A 15,692-nucleotide genomic window follows, 5' to 3' on the forward strand; every position below is an offset into this window, starting at 1 on the left:
TAACAGTTATCAAGTAGCAACAAAAATAATTTTATGGTGGGGGGAGGGCTACCATGACTTGAGGAACTACATTAGGAAGGTTGAGAACCACTGATCTGTCATTGGTGAATGAACCTGTGGAGGGCTGATGACAACTTTTTTTTTTTTTTTTTTTTTTTTGAGACAGGGTTTCTCTGTGTAGCCCTCGCTGTCCTGGAACTCACTCTGTAGACCAGGCTGGCCTCGAACTCAGAGATCCGCCTGCCTCTGCCTCTCAAGTGCTGGAATTAAAGGCGTGTGCCACCACTGCCTGGCCTGATGACAACTTTTAAAAAGACTGATTTAGAGCTGGGCTGTCGGTGTCCTGGAGTGAGCCATGGAGGAGGAGGAGGAGATACTTTTGCTGAACCTGGAGCTACTGATTTGGCCTGTCTAGCTAGCCAGCATGCCCCAAAGATCCTCTGATTGTGACTCCTCAGTGTTGGTATTACAGGTACCAGATCTGATACCAGTATATCTGGATCATAAGTCTGAAGGTTTGAACAAGCCAATGAGCGTCCTCATCATTGAGGCGTTTTATGGAGGCTCCCCTCGACAGCTGGTAGAGCTGCTCCAAGAAGAGTTAGATGACTGCGTGCTGTACACTCTTCCTGCAAAGAGGTGGCGTTGGAGAGCACGCACGGCAGCTTCGTACTTCTCACAGAATGTTCCCAGCAGTGAGCACTACAGGATCCTCTTTGCAAGCTCAGTACTCAACCTGACTGAACTGGCTGCGCTTCGGCCTGATCTGGGAAAATTGAAAAAGATCTTGTACTTCCATGAAAACCAGTTGCTATATCCTGTCAAGAAATATCAGGAGAGAGATTTTCAATATGGACACAGCCAAATTCTCTCATGTTTGGTGGCTGATGTTGTGGTATTCAATCCCAATTTTAATATGGAATCATTTCTTACTCCTATCGGAAAATTCCTGAAGCTGATTCCTGATCACAGGCCTAAGGATCTGGAAAGCATTATCAGACCCAAGTGTCAAGTTATTTATTTTCCCATCAGATTCCCTGATGTAAGCAGACTCCTGATTAAATCCAGGTCCTTCAAAAGATTGACAGTAGATAGCCTGACACAGCTACCTAACCTGTAACAAGAAATACATTACTTACAGTGTTCCAGTGTAGGTTGTTATATTCACCGATTTTCATATGTTGACCTATCCTTGCATCTCTGTGATGAAGCCTACTTGATCATGTTGGATGATATATTTAATGTGTTCTTGGATTCAGTTTGCAAATACTTTATTGAGTAGTTTTGCATCAATGTTCATGAAGAAAGTTGGTCTGTAATCCTCTTTTTTGTTGAATGTTTGTGTGGTTTGGGTATCAGGGTAACTGTGGTCTCATAAAATAAATTTGGCAATGTCAAAAAAAAGATTGATTTATGTATTTTATGCATATGGGTATTTTGTCTGGATGTACATCTGCATATGAGAAGAAGACATTGGACCCCATGGGACCACAGTTATAGATGGTTGTGAGCCACCATGTGAGTGCTAGAATTGAGCCCAGGACTTCTGAAGTGCAGCCAGTGCTCTTAACCATTGAGCTAACACCCAGATCACAACTTCTTAATTCTCTTTTGTTAAAGGGTCCTTAGAGATCAAACTTAGGTTCTTAGTCCGGGTAGAAAATGTCTTTACCTACTGAACCATTTCAATGTCCATGGGCTTTCTTAGAGGCTTCCTTTCTATACTGTGGAAGTGTGGTGGTCCAGGCAGTCATGTGCCTGAGTATCAGAATTTGTCCAGAAGGGTTGGCTTTCTACCTCTCCCCATTGTCGACTCTGGTTGAGAGTTTCTATATAGCTGGTGACTGGGCATGTGACACCAATTGGAGGTGAGCTATGTCAAAGAACAGGCTTTACCTAGTGAGCCTTTGTGAGTAAGAAAGAAATTTATCTTGGAACAGTCAGTGTCATGGTTTGAATATGCTCAACCCAGGGAGTGGCACTATATAGAGGTGTGGCCTTGTTGGAGTAGGTGTGTCACTGTGGGTGTGGGTTTTAAAAGCCTCATACTAGATTCCTGGAAGTCAATATTTGGATAGCAGCCTTCAGATGAAGGTGTAGAACTTTAAGCTCCTCCTGCACCATGCCTGCCTGGATGCTGCCATGTTCCCACCTTGATGATAATGGACTGAACCTCTGAACCTGTAAGCCAGTCCCAATTAAATGTTGTTCTTATAAGAGTTGCCTTAGTCATGGTGTCTGTTCACAGGAGTAAAACCCTAACAGAGTCAGTGTACATGTAGTTTTACCATTGATGAAAGAGCGAGCAAATCTGCATACCAAGAAGTAAGTCTATTACAGTCCTCACACGATGCCTCCCTGCTGAGGAATGACTAAATACTAGGATTGAAATTTCCGCAATTGAACCATTACAATTTTATAAAACAAGAAGATTTGTATTCACAGTAAAGACACTGCAATTAATAACATACAATGAACTTGAGTCTGAACTGGGATGTTTCAGGCAGTGGTCCACAGTGTGCGGTGTGATTATACGCTCAGTGTAAGGAGCATGCTGTGTGTTAGCAGCCAATGATGCTTTGAAGTCACGTGACGTAACACTGGTGAGCTCTCCCAGACATGCCTCAGATTTATTACATTTTTCATTTTGAATTATTGAATTATTTGGTTGTTGTCTGTTCAGAGACTTTTTTCTGTTGCCATTTTTTTTTTTTTTGCAACTCTATGTTCAGTTATAACTTAAAGCTTAAGAAGCTTCATCCTAGACCTGGTGGTACTCCTTTGGTTCTGCCCAGTGAATACCTGCATCCACAGTTCAAGAAGAGAATGAATGAATACCACAAAAGTTTTTAAAGGAGTATTCATAAATGCTAAGTTTATGACAGAAAGCTCTGCTTCTTTTTCCACGTTCCAGAATTTGAGGAGTGATAATCCTCCTGCCTCTGTCTACCAAGTGCGGGGATGACAGGCATAAATTCCCACACCTCACTGAGGTAGTGCTGGGGATCGAAGACAAGGTTTCATGTACGGCAGACAAATGTTCAACCAACTGAGTTACATCCTCAGCCCCACGGGTGTTAGTTTCATAAGGCCTGAGCACAGAAGACATTGTTCAAATGTGTGGGAAGAGTTTTGGGTTGCACCATTCGACCAATGTAGGAGAAATCACGTTTTGTGAAATAGGAGTTTTAAAATGGCCAAACCAACAATATAGGGGGTGAATTAAAAGGCAAAGATAAAATATTGGATGGTACCACAGCATCAGTAGCTTACCAAAGAAACTGCTTTAGTGTGTCCTTGACAAGCACCTGTTGAGACACAGAACTTCTAAGTCTCACGTACATCTCACACGCTCAGAAACCGGGTCCCTTAATGATGGACAGAGGTTCAAGGACCCTGGAATAGTTCTATACAAATAATGTTTTCAGGAAATACAGTTGTCAGAGACCGTTTAAGTGACAGTGTTTTAGATAAAATTGTAAACTAAAGTTCCCAGATATTTAAAAAAAATTACCTATGTAAAGTATTCTACAAGGCTGACTGATGAGAATTCTATAACTACAGAGAGCTTCAGTGTTGCAGGTCCAGAATGAAGTTATCTTGCTCTGACCTTAGTTTCCTTAACAGCATTTAGCACTTATCTCCTGTATCTGACCTAACATCCTTCCAGCTACCAGGTAAAACCTCTGGGATACACTGAATTCATAGACTCCCAGTTTCTATCAACCCCAAAGCCAAGAAGATGGTCTGATAGCATCTGAGAATTCGCAGTAGCCATCACTTTCTGATCCCACGTCTCCCTGCGGCTTCTGCTATTGCGTCTGATAAGTGTTTTCCCTTTCGACTTTTGCTTTTTGATGATAATTTCTTGCATCTTGGATTATGTCATTTGGGTAACCTGGATCCCTGTTCCTGGGTCATTCAAATTTGCCTCAGCAAAAACCCTTCCTGCCTTTGAGGTGAGAAAAGTGGTGTTTTGCACTGACAAAAATCAATGCCCAAACTTAACAACATTGCAAAGTTCATACTTGGCTTAAATCCCCATTTGAAAACTGACTGCCCTGAAGAATAATGTAATTTTTCCTTTTGCTATAATTTCTGAGCACACGGAAACCAAAGGGCAATCTGGAAATCTTTAGCCACAAGAAGAGGAGGCTGGAAGTAAAGGGAGCAGAATTCTTCTGATAGACACCCTCCAATGCTAACAGTGGTCATTTGCATTCCAGCTGCAAACCAGGCTGGTGATTGGCCTTATTTTAAAGGGATACTCCTAGTAAGGCCACTTTTCCCTGTGAGCAGCCCGACCTGCTGCCCCTAAGAAAGACAGCCTCTGAAAGGTGCTATTCAAATGTTTATCAGGGCAGATCTCTCTGCCATGGTCTCTCCACTAGGAATTTGCCAGCACTCCAGCACTTTAGGTCACCATGTGCTCAGAGAGTAGCGAGGGATGTGCTGGTGTGGGTCTTCACCTCCTGTGGCGATGGTCTTCTTTAACATCCAGCATTGCAGGGGCACGGTGGGCTGTTTGGTGGCTGAGCAACAGAGAACAAGGGAGCCCCAAAGCCTTCTTTTGATCCGCCCTTAAATTGAAGGATGAAATCCTCAGGGCTTACCATAAACTTTCAGGAATCTAAGCTGGGGTGTTCAAAGTGGATGGGGATGGGGGCTGGAGAGATGGAGCAATGGTTAAGACCACTTACTAGGTTTGCATAGGAACCCTGATGTGGTTCCTAACTGCCTATAACTTCAGTTCCAGGGGATCCAATGCTCTTTTCTGACTTTCATAGGTACCGACTGGAATGCACATGGTGCTTATAAACGCATCCAGGTACTTACACACATACACAAACGCTTGAATAAGACAAAACAGAACAAAACTGAAGAATAGACTATGAAGTGACCTAAGAGTATAGAAAAGCCTGGCCTTTGTGCACTGTATTTAACACATGGGCACAAGGTCCCACTGGGCCACAGCTCCTCTTCCCCTTCTCTTTCCCACTGCTCTAGAGCCTGCTTTGTGAAGAAAAGTGCAGCCAGCCCAGTACCCCTCGTACACCCTGGGTTTTCTTGTAATTATCTACAATCCTATAGACTCATTGGCTCAGGCTGTACATCAAAATGCCTGGAGTAGGTTTGGTAATCAGTAGCCCTTAATGTGCAATTCTGAAGGCTGGAAGTCAGGATCGTGGTGGATGGTGAGGACCTCCCTGGCTCACAGAGGACAGCCTTCTGGTATGTCCTCGAAGGAACTATTTTCTGTTTTTTGTTTATTTTTGTTTTCCCCCTGTAAATGTCTGTGTGCCAGAGGCCAGCTCCAGCAGAGTGTTCAGTGACTCGAGGAGGAGATGCGGGGTCGGCGACTAATGTAAAGTAGGCACACACTTAGACACACTGTGTGGATAAAGCAAGCTCCACCAGCTTTATTTTTTTCTCTTAGTTCTTATATACCTTAATGAAACTCTGTATGCAAGGATGAAAAAAATCACATTACAATAATTTCTTAATCATGAGTTTCAATTACACATAATGATTGCAAGTTCCATATTTTTAAAAACAAGTTATTTTAAATTCCACATCTGATCACTCAGCTGCTCGTGTAGTTTCTTCCCATAATACATCTAGATCCTAAAGTAATAGTTTTTCTATGGCAGGTTAACAGAATTTGAGCAAGCCAACTATTTTTAACAGACAGTTTCTCTTGTACTGGCAGGTAGCAGTTTGCGGTTACAAGAAAGGAGACAGTTCTCATTTTATTCTAATTTAACACAATTCTTTTCTAAAAAATATTTGTTTATTTATTTGTTTGGTTGTTTACTTGTTTATTTAATGTATGTGAGTATACTGTCCTTGTCTTCAGACACACCAGAAGAGGGCATTGGATTCTATTATAGATGGTTGTGAGCCACCATGTGGTTGCTGGGATTTGAACTCAGGAACTCCGGAAGAGCAGTCAGTGCTCTTAACCACTGAACCATCTCTCCAGCCCATATCACAATTCGTATTCGTCTAACACAGTTAACCATCTACCTACTCATATTGTTTTTATAGCAAAGTAAATGTATAGTTAACGAGAGATCTTTTACTTTTCTTGAGACAACAGAAAAAGAAGGATCTATTCAGTCTGCATGCTGCCCAGTGCTAAGTCCTCAAGGCGCACCAAAGCTCATCAGCAATTTCATATTAAACCAGGACAATCAGATTTTTATAATGGACACTGTCTTAGTCATGGTTTTATTTCTGTGAAGAGATACCATGACCAAGGCTACTCTTTTTTTTTCTTAATTATCGTTAAACATTTTTTAATAGACCAGTCATTATCCCCTTCTTTGTCTTCCCTCTGACAGTTCCTCATCTCAGTCCTCCTCCTCTGTCCCCAAGAGGATGTCCCTACACCCACCCTGCCAGGCCTCTCCACTCCCTGGGGCCTCAAGTCTCTTGAGGGTTAGGTGCATCTTCTCTCCCAAGGCAACTATTAAAAAGGCAAACATTTAATTGAGGCTGGCTTACAGTTTCAGAGGCTCGATCCATTACCATCATGGCAGGAAGCATGGCAGCGTGCAGGCAGACATGATGCTGGAGGAGTTGAGAGTTCTAGATCTTTGGATCTTGATCTGAAGGCAGCCAGGAGACTGTCTTCTTCAGGCAGCCAGGAGGAGGGTTTGGATCACCCTGGCCAGACTTGAGCGTATATATGAGTCCTCAAAGTCCTGCCTCCACAGTGACACACTTCCTCTAACAAGGCTACATCTCCTCCAGTAAGGCCACACCTCCCAACAGTGCCACTTCCTACAGGCCAAACATTCAAACCACCACAGACACAGAAGTTCAATCTAAACAGTGGGCACGGGAACCCAATTACTGTCTCTGATCATCAGTCCCTTTTAGGGGAAACTCTGGATCCCTTAGCAACCAGGCTCACGTTGTTCTTGCTTCCTGACCCTAGTAGGCCTTTCTCTAGGTAACTAAAAATGCGTTTTTAATTTTCATGTTGTGCCGTAGGTTTTCTGCTACAAAGCAGCTGGCAAGCGCCCTGGCCTAATTTAATTAATTGCACATAAAAATCACCTTGTCCTAATCTTTTCAATCATATGTAGTTTTAAATTTTTATCAGAAATTTTCAGCTAAATCATTAATCTATCTGAGTGGCATTGCTTTTTGGGAAATCACCACTGTGGTTATACATTGCGACCAAACTGCTAAGTGGGGAATTAATAACTCTCCAAGGATATTTATACAAGGCAGAAAACAGGGAGACCGAGGCAGCAACAAGTACAGCAGGGCTAGCAGTAGTATGGGGTCGTCAGGAAACAGGATCCTCAGGGCTTTGCCTCTCCAAGGTATTCTCATCATGACTCTGCTGACAGGTGACTTATCATGGTCCAGTACTAACTAGCTCCTTCCATTGCATGTACACTGCCATCTATCGAAGGTTTATGCTAACAGGCATGAGGGAGAGATGGTGTAAGGGAAGGGACCCTTCAAACGAGAGTCTGACTGAAGCCCCTCAGCACTTGGGAGCCAAGAATTCTAGCTAGGTCCTTTTCATATATGTTATGGCTGAGTAGTTTGGTGTTCTTATGGGATTTCTAACAGTGGGAAATGAGGATGGGCACTTCTGACTCTTCTGCCTGCTTGTGGGACCCTTCTCCTATTGGCCTTGTCTGGCCTTGATGTAATGGTATGAGTCTGGTCTTATGGTAGCTTCTTATGTCATGTTTGGTTGATGTCCCTGGGAGTCCTGCCATTTTCTGAGGGGAGGCAGAGGTAGGATGGGTCTCAGAGATTCGGGGGGAGGGGAGGGGAGGGGAAAGAAAGACGGACAATGTAGTTGGGATATATGAGAGAAGAATTGGAAAGAAGAATTCCAGCACAATTAACAAAGTTCACTGTGGAGTTTGCCTACAGAGCAGCGCTATTCCTTTTATATAGGATTCAGCCAAGAATGTCAAAACAGTAATGAATAATGTTTAAGGTCTCAGTGTGGATGACCAACTACGGCCCATCTCTAGTCTCAGCTGCAAACCTACAATTTTGGGGGACTCTTATAAATAAGAGTGTAAATCCCATTTACAGTGAAAGATAGGTCTTAATCCCCTTGTGTAGCCTACTCGTGACTCACAGCTTTACCTTATCAGATTGTAACCCTACCCGAGACACCCTGGAAACCACCCTATTATCTCATCTATAAAGAATAGGGACTACGACTTCCGGTTTGGGACCGAGCCTAGAGCAGGTCGCAGGCAGCAGCTCCGTACCCAACCGCAGAAAACCAAGAAAAACAGGGACTCCCAGGAGCTTGAACTCACGCAGCATCCCAGGTAAAATTGAATCACCCGTGATGCCTGCTATTAGAAGTTCTAACCCAGATGGACCAGAAGCCAGGAGCCTTGCCCTTACCCTCACCCCCTACCTTTTCCCACCTGCACAAGATCCCCTGAAGCTGGGCAACTGCAAGATCCTGCTTGGCAACTGCAGATAGACTCAAAGCAATGTACCATATCATCTGAAGAATAGCAGGGAGACCATAACTCAAGCAGTGTACCATATCTTCTGAAGAATAGCAGGTTGCAGTCCTCCTCGCCCCCACGAATAACCAGGACCCACCGGTCGGGTCAAGTGGCACCCAGACGTGGGGCTCAAGGCACGGACCCATCCGGACGGACCCTCATTGAGAGGATGTGCGCACGACATCAAGATTGAGCAAGACAGAGATCATCGCCCGTGACCTGTCGTCCACGGAACCAGGTTGATGCTGCCATCAAGAAGGCAGTTGAAGTTCATTACCATCAGCTGAAAATTGCAGAGAATCCAGAAGTGACTCCGCAGGAGACTGACACAGCTGTCAGCCCCCCTGCCTCCCCCTACGGTCTACCCCTAGACTTCCATGCCCTCCAGAAGGGTTCCTGGTATGCCTGGCTTTGCCCTCATTTCTCTCGCTAGAGAGCTTGGCCTCTTGATCACCACAACAAAAATTGGCTTTTTCCTAAACCAAGGCCACCCTTGATATGGCCGCTAACATTGGGGAGCCTTCCTTTATGACAATATTACACCCCAAACTGACAAATGGTTGGTAACTTGAACATTTACAAGAGACTAGGATGGCTGTGAGTTAGCCCAATGACGGGATTATTGTAGGTCCACTTCCCAGGGGCCCACCCAATGCAGCCGAAAAGGAGTGCGTGGTGCTGGGAGTGGGTGCAGCCTACATGGCCTAAGACAGGGCCCTCACCCTCCTTTCACCCACATCAGAGTCCCTTGACGTTGCCCATCGTCGACAGCCTAAAGCCTTCGACCATCGATGTGACTCGTCTCACATCAGTGTTTTGGGGTTGTGAACTTGTCTAAGACCCCCCCATAATTAGACATCCAAATTCAAAACTCACATAGTTGGGATTGAACAAAAGACGCCTTCTCTAACTAAACAGAGAAGGGGGAGATGCCAGAAGCCAGGACCCTCGCCCTTACCCTTACCCCCTACCTTTCCCCACCTGCACAATGTCCTCTGAAGCTTGGCAACTGCAAGATCCTGCTTAGCAACTGCATATAGACTCAAAGCAGAGTACCATGTCTTCTTAAGAATAGCAAGGAGACCATAACTCAAGCAGTGTACCATATCTTCTGAAGAACTGCAGGTAGATCATAATTCAAGGCAGTGTACCATATAGACCATGACATGTTTCAAGGCACAGGCCAAGAAGATTTTGTACTTTTCCACCACCTGGACCCTCTTACCCCCTCCCCTTGTAAAATATGCTATAAAAAAGCATTTCATGTTCAAAAAAAAAAGAAATTGAAATTAAAAAAAAAAAAGAAAAAGAAATAGACCACTACTTCTGTGATATATTCCCACTGCTGAAGCTGGCCTGCACTGACACAAGACTCCTGGTAATTGTAGTCATTACCACAACAGGAGTTCTGTCTATTCTGACCTTTCTTGCCTTGGTCATTTCTTACATCATCATTTTGTCCATCTTGAGGACTAGGTCATCAGAGGGCCGCCGCAAAGCTCTTTCTATCTGTGGCTCACATATCACTGTTGTATTCATGTTCTTCTTGCCACTCATCTTTACCTATGTCCCAATGGGTGATACTGTTGCAGATGACAAGGTGTTTGCTCTGTTTTACACCATGATTGCACCATTATTCAACCCTCTCATCTACACACTGAGGAATACAGACATGAAGAATGCCATGAGAAAGGTGTGGTACCAAGACAAACTGTTTGAAGGAAAGTGAAGCCTCTGCTGGTGGAACTTTTTTTCCTCAGTCATATCCTATCTACAGAATAAATGTGAGCAATACAGCAAGATAGCAAGACAGTGTATAGTCAACAAAAGTTGCAAGCCCCAAGAAGATAAGACACAAAGCCATAAGGACTGTGTATATGGATAAATCAGTAAATTAAGTCTTTTCTATTTTAGATAAATGGAAATTTTTTGTTCTTCATCCTCATAGACATAATGGCTACTATTATATTGTTATGGAAAAATTAGAAAGACTGTATAACTCGACAATTTTACTCTATCTTTGGAAATGAATATTTTGTCAGACATAACTATAATAGATAAAGAAATCCTAATCACATCATTTCTGGTGCCTTTACTATAGATAAGAAAATAAATGTTAAAAGAACAATAAAAAAAAAAAAAAAAAAAAGAATAGGGAAAATGTGTGTGTGGGGAGCCATGGAGTGGGGGTCCTTAGAAACACTTTGAAGAAGGCTGCCATCTGGCTCAGTCAGTAGAGACCTTCCTTTGTAGCTTGGAGACTGAGTTTGATTGCCAAAACTCATTAAAAATAGGCCAGACTTGATGATTCCAGCTTATAAACCCAGCACTGGGGAGGCAGAGGCAAGTAAATTCCTTGTGCTAGCCACACAGTCAGTCTAGACTAATAGGTACATTCCAAGATAGTGGGAGACCCTGTCCCAAGGAGAAAAAATGGCTGGTGGCCCAGGACTAACCCAAAAGGTGGTCCTCTCATGTCCAAGTGTACACATGTGTACACTCATGAGCATAGGCACACACACATATGCACACACACACACACACACACACACACGCACACATACACACACCTGCACATGTTAAATCCCACAGGCCTGAGGAGAAAGACCATTGACTCAAATTATGACCAAATCAATGCAAGCTGTATTTGTGTACATGAGAGCCAGCCAGCAGTCTCCACCTAAGGCAGGATTCAAGAGATCAGCCCTGAGCCAGTTTTTCGGGCCCCTTTGATAGAGTACAACCACAGGGTCAGGGGCTTGCAGGCAAGCAAGCATGGCTACAGAAGCAGGATCAGGCAGTTAGGAAGATCTCTCTCAGAACAAAGGGTAGAGAACGTTTCCGAAAATAGATGGCACTGCGTTGGGGCGGGTTGGGGAGCGAGTTTACAGTTAAAGGAAACAGAAATTTAAGTTTTGCCATAATCAGAAACCTACCTCAACTAGAGTATCAAAACAGCTCCTGATTACAAAATGGAGATGGGCAGGTTTCTGAACACCCATACAGGCATGTTCACAAGGGATTAAAGAAAAGAAAGTCTTTGGAACAATATAATTTCAGGACCTTCATAACTGATACACCTGCTACAAAAATACATTAGTGGGACTCTCTTTTGAAAAGTTCATGCCTACCCTTGGGTGAGTATAATTTTTTTTTTCGTGAACATGTCCCTTGGCTTGCCTCAGCAGCCAGGACCGCTCCCTTAGCCATTCAGAATCCCCTGTTTGTTGATGCAGTGATTCAAGGAACCCAAAGCTATCAGTTGAATAAAGCTGTCACTGTGTCTACAAATAGACATCTCTTTCATGGGGATGAAAATGGCCAGGCTAACAGAACTTAAAGCTTCAGGAATAAAGCCAGCCTTTCCATGGAGGACCGCTTAGCCTAATAGAGAGAGGGTCTGTTTCTGTGTAATCCAATTGAAGGAGAGAAAGGACCACACGGTAGTGGCTATAAAACATCATGCAGCCAGACCTGGCGGTAGCAGCTGGGTAGCTTAGCTGTTTGGGATGCTGAAGCAGGAAGATCAAAAAGTCAAGACCTTCTCAGGCTACAGGGTGAGTCTAAGGCCAGCTTGGGCAACTTAATGAGCTTCTGTCTCAAAACAAAAGGTAAAGAGAAGGCTGGGATATAGTTCAGGGGTCAAGTGCATGCTAGCATGTGTGAGGCCCTAAATTCAATGCCCAGTACTTCCGAACAACACGACGAAGACATAAATAAACAACAGAGCTAGCAGCATACACCTTTAATCTCAGCACGTAAGAGGCAGAGGCTGGTGGACTTCTGTGAGTTTAAGGCCAGTCTGGTCTACACAGTGAGTTCCAGGCTAGCTAGGATACATAGTGAGAGCCTGCCTCAAAAAACCAAACAGAACAGAGCAGAACAACACCAAAACCAAATAATTCTCCATCCTAGAGGGTATTTCCTGTCCCATAAGATAGCTATTGCCATTCTCCGGGCACCATCAATCAGCAGGCCATCTGAAGGCTTCCAGACTAGGGGGAGGGCTCAGCTGGTCATTTAGTTACCTCATATACAAGTGGCCCATGAGATCCAGACTCAGGGTGAGAGGTCGCATGTGTTGGTCATGATGCTCCTGATTCTTAGAGGGGAGTAAGAATGTGAATTATGCCATTAGCAGGTGTGGCTGGGTGCTGGGATTCTGGCCGAGTCTACCTACAGGTCCACATGGGATGGTGTGGTAGTTTGAATAGGCTTGGCCCAGGGAGTGGCACTATTAGGAGGTGTGGCCTTGTTGGAGGAAGTGTGTCATTGTGGGTGTGGGCTTTAAGACCTTTATCTTAGCTTCCTGGAAACCAATCTTCTCCTCTTTGCCTTTGGAACAAGATGTAGAACTCAGCTCCTTCTACACAATGTCTGCCTGGATGTGGTCATGCTCCCTCCTAGATGATAATAGACTGAATCTCTAAACCTGCAGCCAGCCGCAATGAGATGTTGTCCTTATAAGACTTGCCTAGGTCATGGTGTCTGTTCACAGCAGTAAAACCCTAACTAAGACAGATGGTGGTAGTTTGGTGCCTGACTTCTGAGCATGTGATTTCCTTTCCTTCTTCTGTACTGCTTAGTAGGGGCGCCATACTGCTGAAGTCAGTCTCCCTTTGCTCTCAGCCTCTGCTTTCTCTGACTCCACACATCTCCAACGCACTGCCGTTAGCCTTTCCTTCCTCTCTCTCTTCCCATTGCTTGAGCTCACTCCTGCTTTCTTCTTTCTCTGTGGATCATAGTGACAACTTCATCAGGGGCTTCCCTGCCTCAAGTCCTACCACTTCCCCAAATTCATCAAAATCAAAGCCCCATGATCTTACTCTTCCTGCATCAATGGCATCTCCTGACCTGTGCCCTGTCCTTTCCAGCAGTGTCCTTTCCACACTCACCATTTGCTTCATGCACAGTGAGTCAGTTCTCAGCCCCAGATGCAACACACCTCAAGCACCCCCATGCTTTTGTGTGTTCTTTCTAAAAACGGAATAAACAAACAAACAAACAGTGTGTATGTATATGTGTACATGCATGCATGCATGCGTTCGTGTGCGTGCATGCATATGTGTTTCAGAGGACAACTCAGGGTATTGGTTTATCCGTTCCACCTTGTCTGAGGCAGGGTCCCTTGCTTTCTGTTCTCCAGGTTGGACTGGCTGCCTTGTGAACTTCCTGGCTTGGGCTCCTATAATGGGACTTTCAAGGACCCGCTAGCTATAGAAATGATGACATCAGTTTATTAATATTTTAAAGCTTAGGACTGAGCTAGGCAGTCCCTGACTATCCCTGGCCTAAGGCCCACACATAGCCAGGTCTACCTCTCTGCTTCACTCTGGTCCATCTGTCCACCTCCGTGTCCACTGGTGAATCTCCTGCCTCTCAGTTCTTCTCCCAGAGTCCCTATGTCTGCCTGGAAGTTGAACTCCCCACCTCCTGCCTAACTATTGGCTTTCAGATCTTTATTAAAACCAATCAGATACAATTCTAAATTGGCTCAGGCAGGTGATGAAAAAAGAAATATTTTCAAAACATGCGGCTGGTGGTGACGGGCCATAGCAATACCATATCAGGCTCTGGCTAGTAGTTAGCTCTCTGCTGGTGCAGAATTAACAACTGAATAGACAAAGACACAATTTCACACAGTGTATCCCAGCAGCCTCGGATTTTCCCAGGGGAGTGTTAAGATTGCAGATGTGCTTGTTTATTAACTCTGGGAGATGTGAATTGAGGTCCTCACGCTCAGCCAGAGCTTCACCCACTGGGCCATCTCCACAAAACTTCTCTCCTCCTTTTCCTTCGCCTCCTCATTTATCTTCCCGCAGATTCAGCTCATGCTGCCTCTGCCTCTTGTGTCTGCTCCTCTCCAGCCCTCCCATATACCCGCCCCTCCCCCTCTTCCTCGACTCCCAGTGCAATCAGTTCCCACCTCGGTCCTCTAATAACGAATTTCCTTGCCATCTCTGTCACCAGAATGCAGATTCCATGTTTCAATGGTCTTGAATCCTCAGTCCTCAGGACAAGCGCTTGACATGTTCTAGGTGCACGATTAAATGTTGCTGTGGATACTGAGGGTTGGCCATTTCCTTTGGTGTTTAAAGCCTCTGCCCACTTTAAAATTAGGTTGTTTGTAGGTTTTTGAGTCTCGAGAGTTTGTTGGGTACTCTGGACTGTATCACCTTAGCAGATGCAGTGGTGGTGGGGTTTTCTATAGGGTTTGTAGGTTCAGTCCGTCACCACAGGAAGTCATGGTGGCAGGAGGGTAAGGCCTCCACAGTCAGGAAGCCGGGAGAGCTGACTGCTCGTGTCTAGCTCGCTGTTCCTTTCTTACCCAGTCTGGGAGCCCGTGAGACAGTGCAGCCGGCCACATTTACCCAGTCTAGAGACTAACTCACCTTTATGCCTGGTAGTTAGTCTCTTAGATGATTCTAGATCCTTTCAAGTTGTTAATAAACAACAGTGCTGGGAATTGAACCTAGGCTCTCTGCAAGCAGATCACTTGGTTGTAGCCACTGAGCTGTCTTCTCGCCCTGACAGTAAACATTAACCGGCTGTGATGGCTAATCTCAGTTGTCAGCTTGACATCTAGAATCACATTTGAGACAAGCCTCTGTGCCCACCTGTGTCAATCAGATTTGTTCACCTTGATTAGATTAATTGAAGTGGGAAGATCTGGGTGGCATCGTGACGGCCCGTACGTCCACCCGTGAGCCAAATATAAACCTTTTCTTTAAGTTGCTTTTGTCAGTGTGTTTTATCCCAGGACAAGGAAAAGGAATGAACACAGCACTGCAGACGTCTTTATGACTTATTGACAATATTGAGACATGTTGTAGTGTTATGTGATGTGTTGTGATGTGTGTGTCATATGTGTTATGCATATGTTGTAACTTGCTGAATTATGGTGTGACATGTATACTGTGATGTGTTTTGGGTTGTGTGTTGCCTTGTGGTATAGTGTGGTATATGTCTTGTGATGTGATGTACGCATTGTTATCTGTGTGAATTGTTAATGTTCAGATACGCTGTATTGTGATATATGTTGTGATGTGTGTATTGTACGTGTCGCACTGTGAGAAACTCCACTGCAATATGATGTATTATGATGTGTTGTGTGTTGGAGGTGCTGTAATGCGGTGTGTGTCCCCTGGTGTGATCAGCACATGGTGTGTGTGTGCTGTATTTTGT

The 15,692-nt window shown here is 44.5% G+C and overlaps 1 pseudogene; it reads left to right on the forward strand.

The window, feature by feature from the left end:
* The first annotated feature begins 529 nt into the window (after positions 1–529).
* On the forward strand, positions 530–1,120 carry LOC114617991 (annotated as a pseudogene).
* The last annotated feature ends 14,572 nt before the right edge of the window (positions 1,121–15,692 follow it).

This window comes from Grammomys surdaster, unplaced genomic scaffold, assembly GCF_004785775.1.
Source record: "Grammomys surdaster isolate TR1022 unplaced genomic scaffold, NIH_TR_1.0 139, whole genome shotgun sequence".
Lineage (NCBI taxonomy): Eukaryota > Metazoa > Chordata > Mammalia > Rodentia > Muridae > Grammomys > Grammomys surdaster.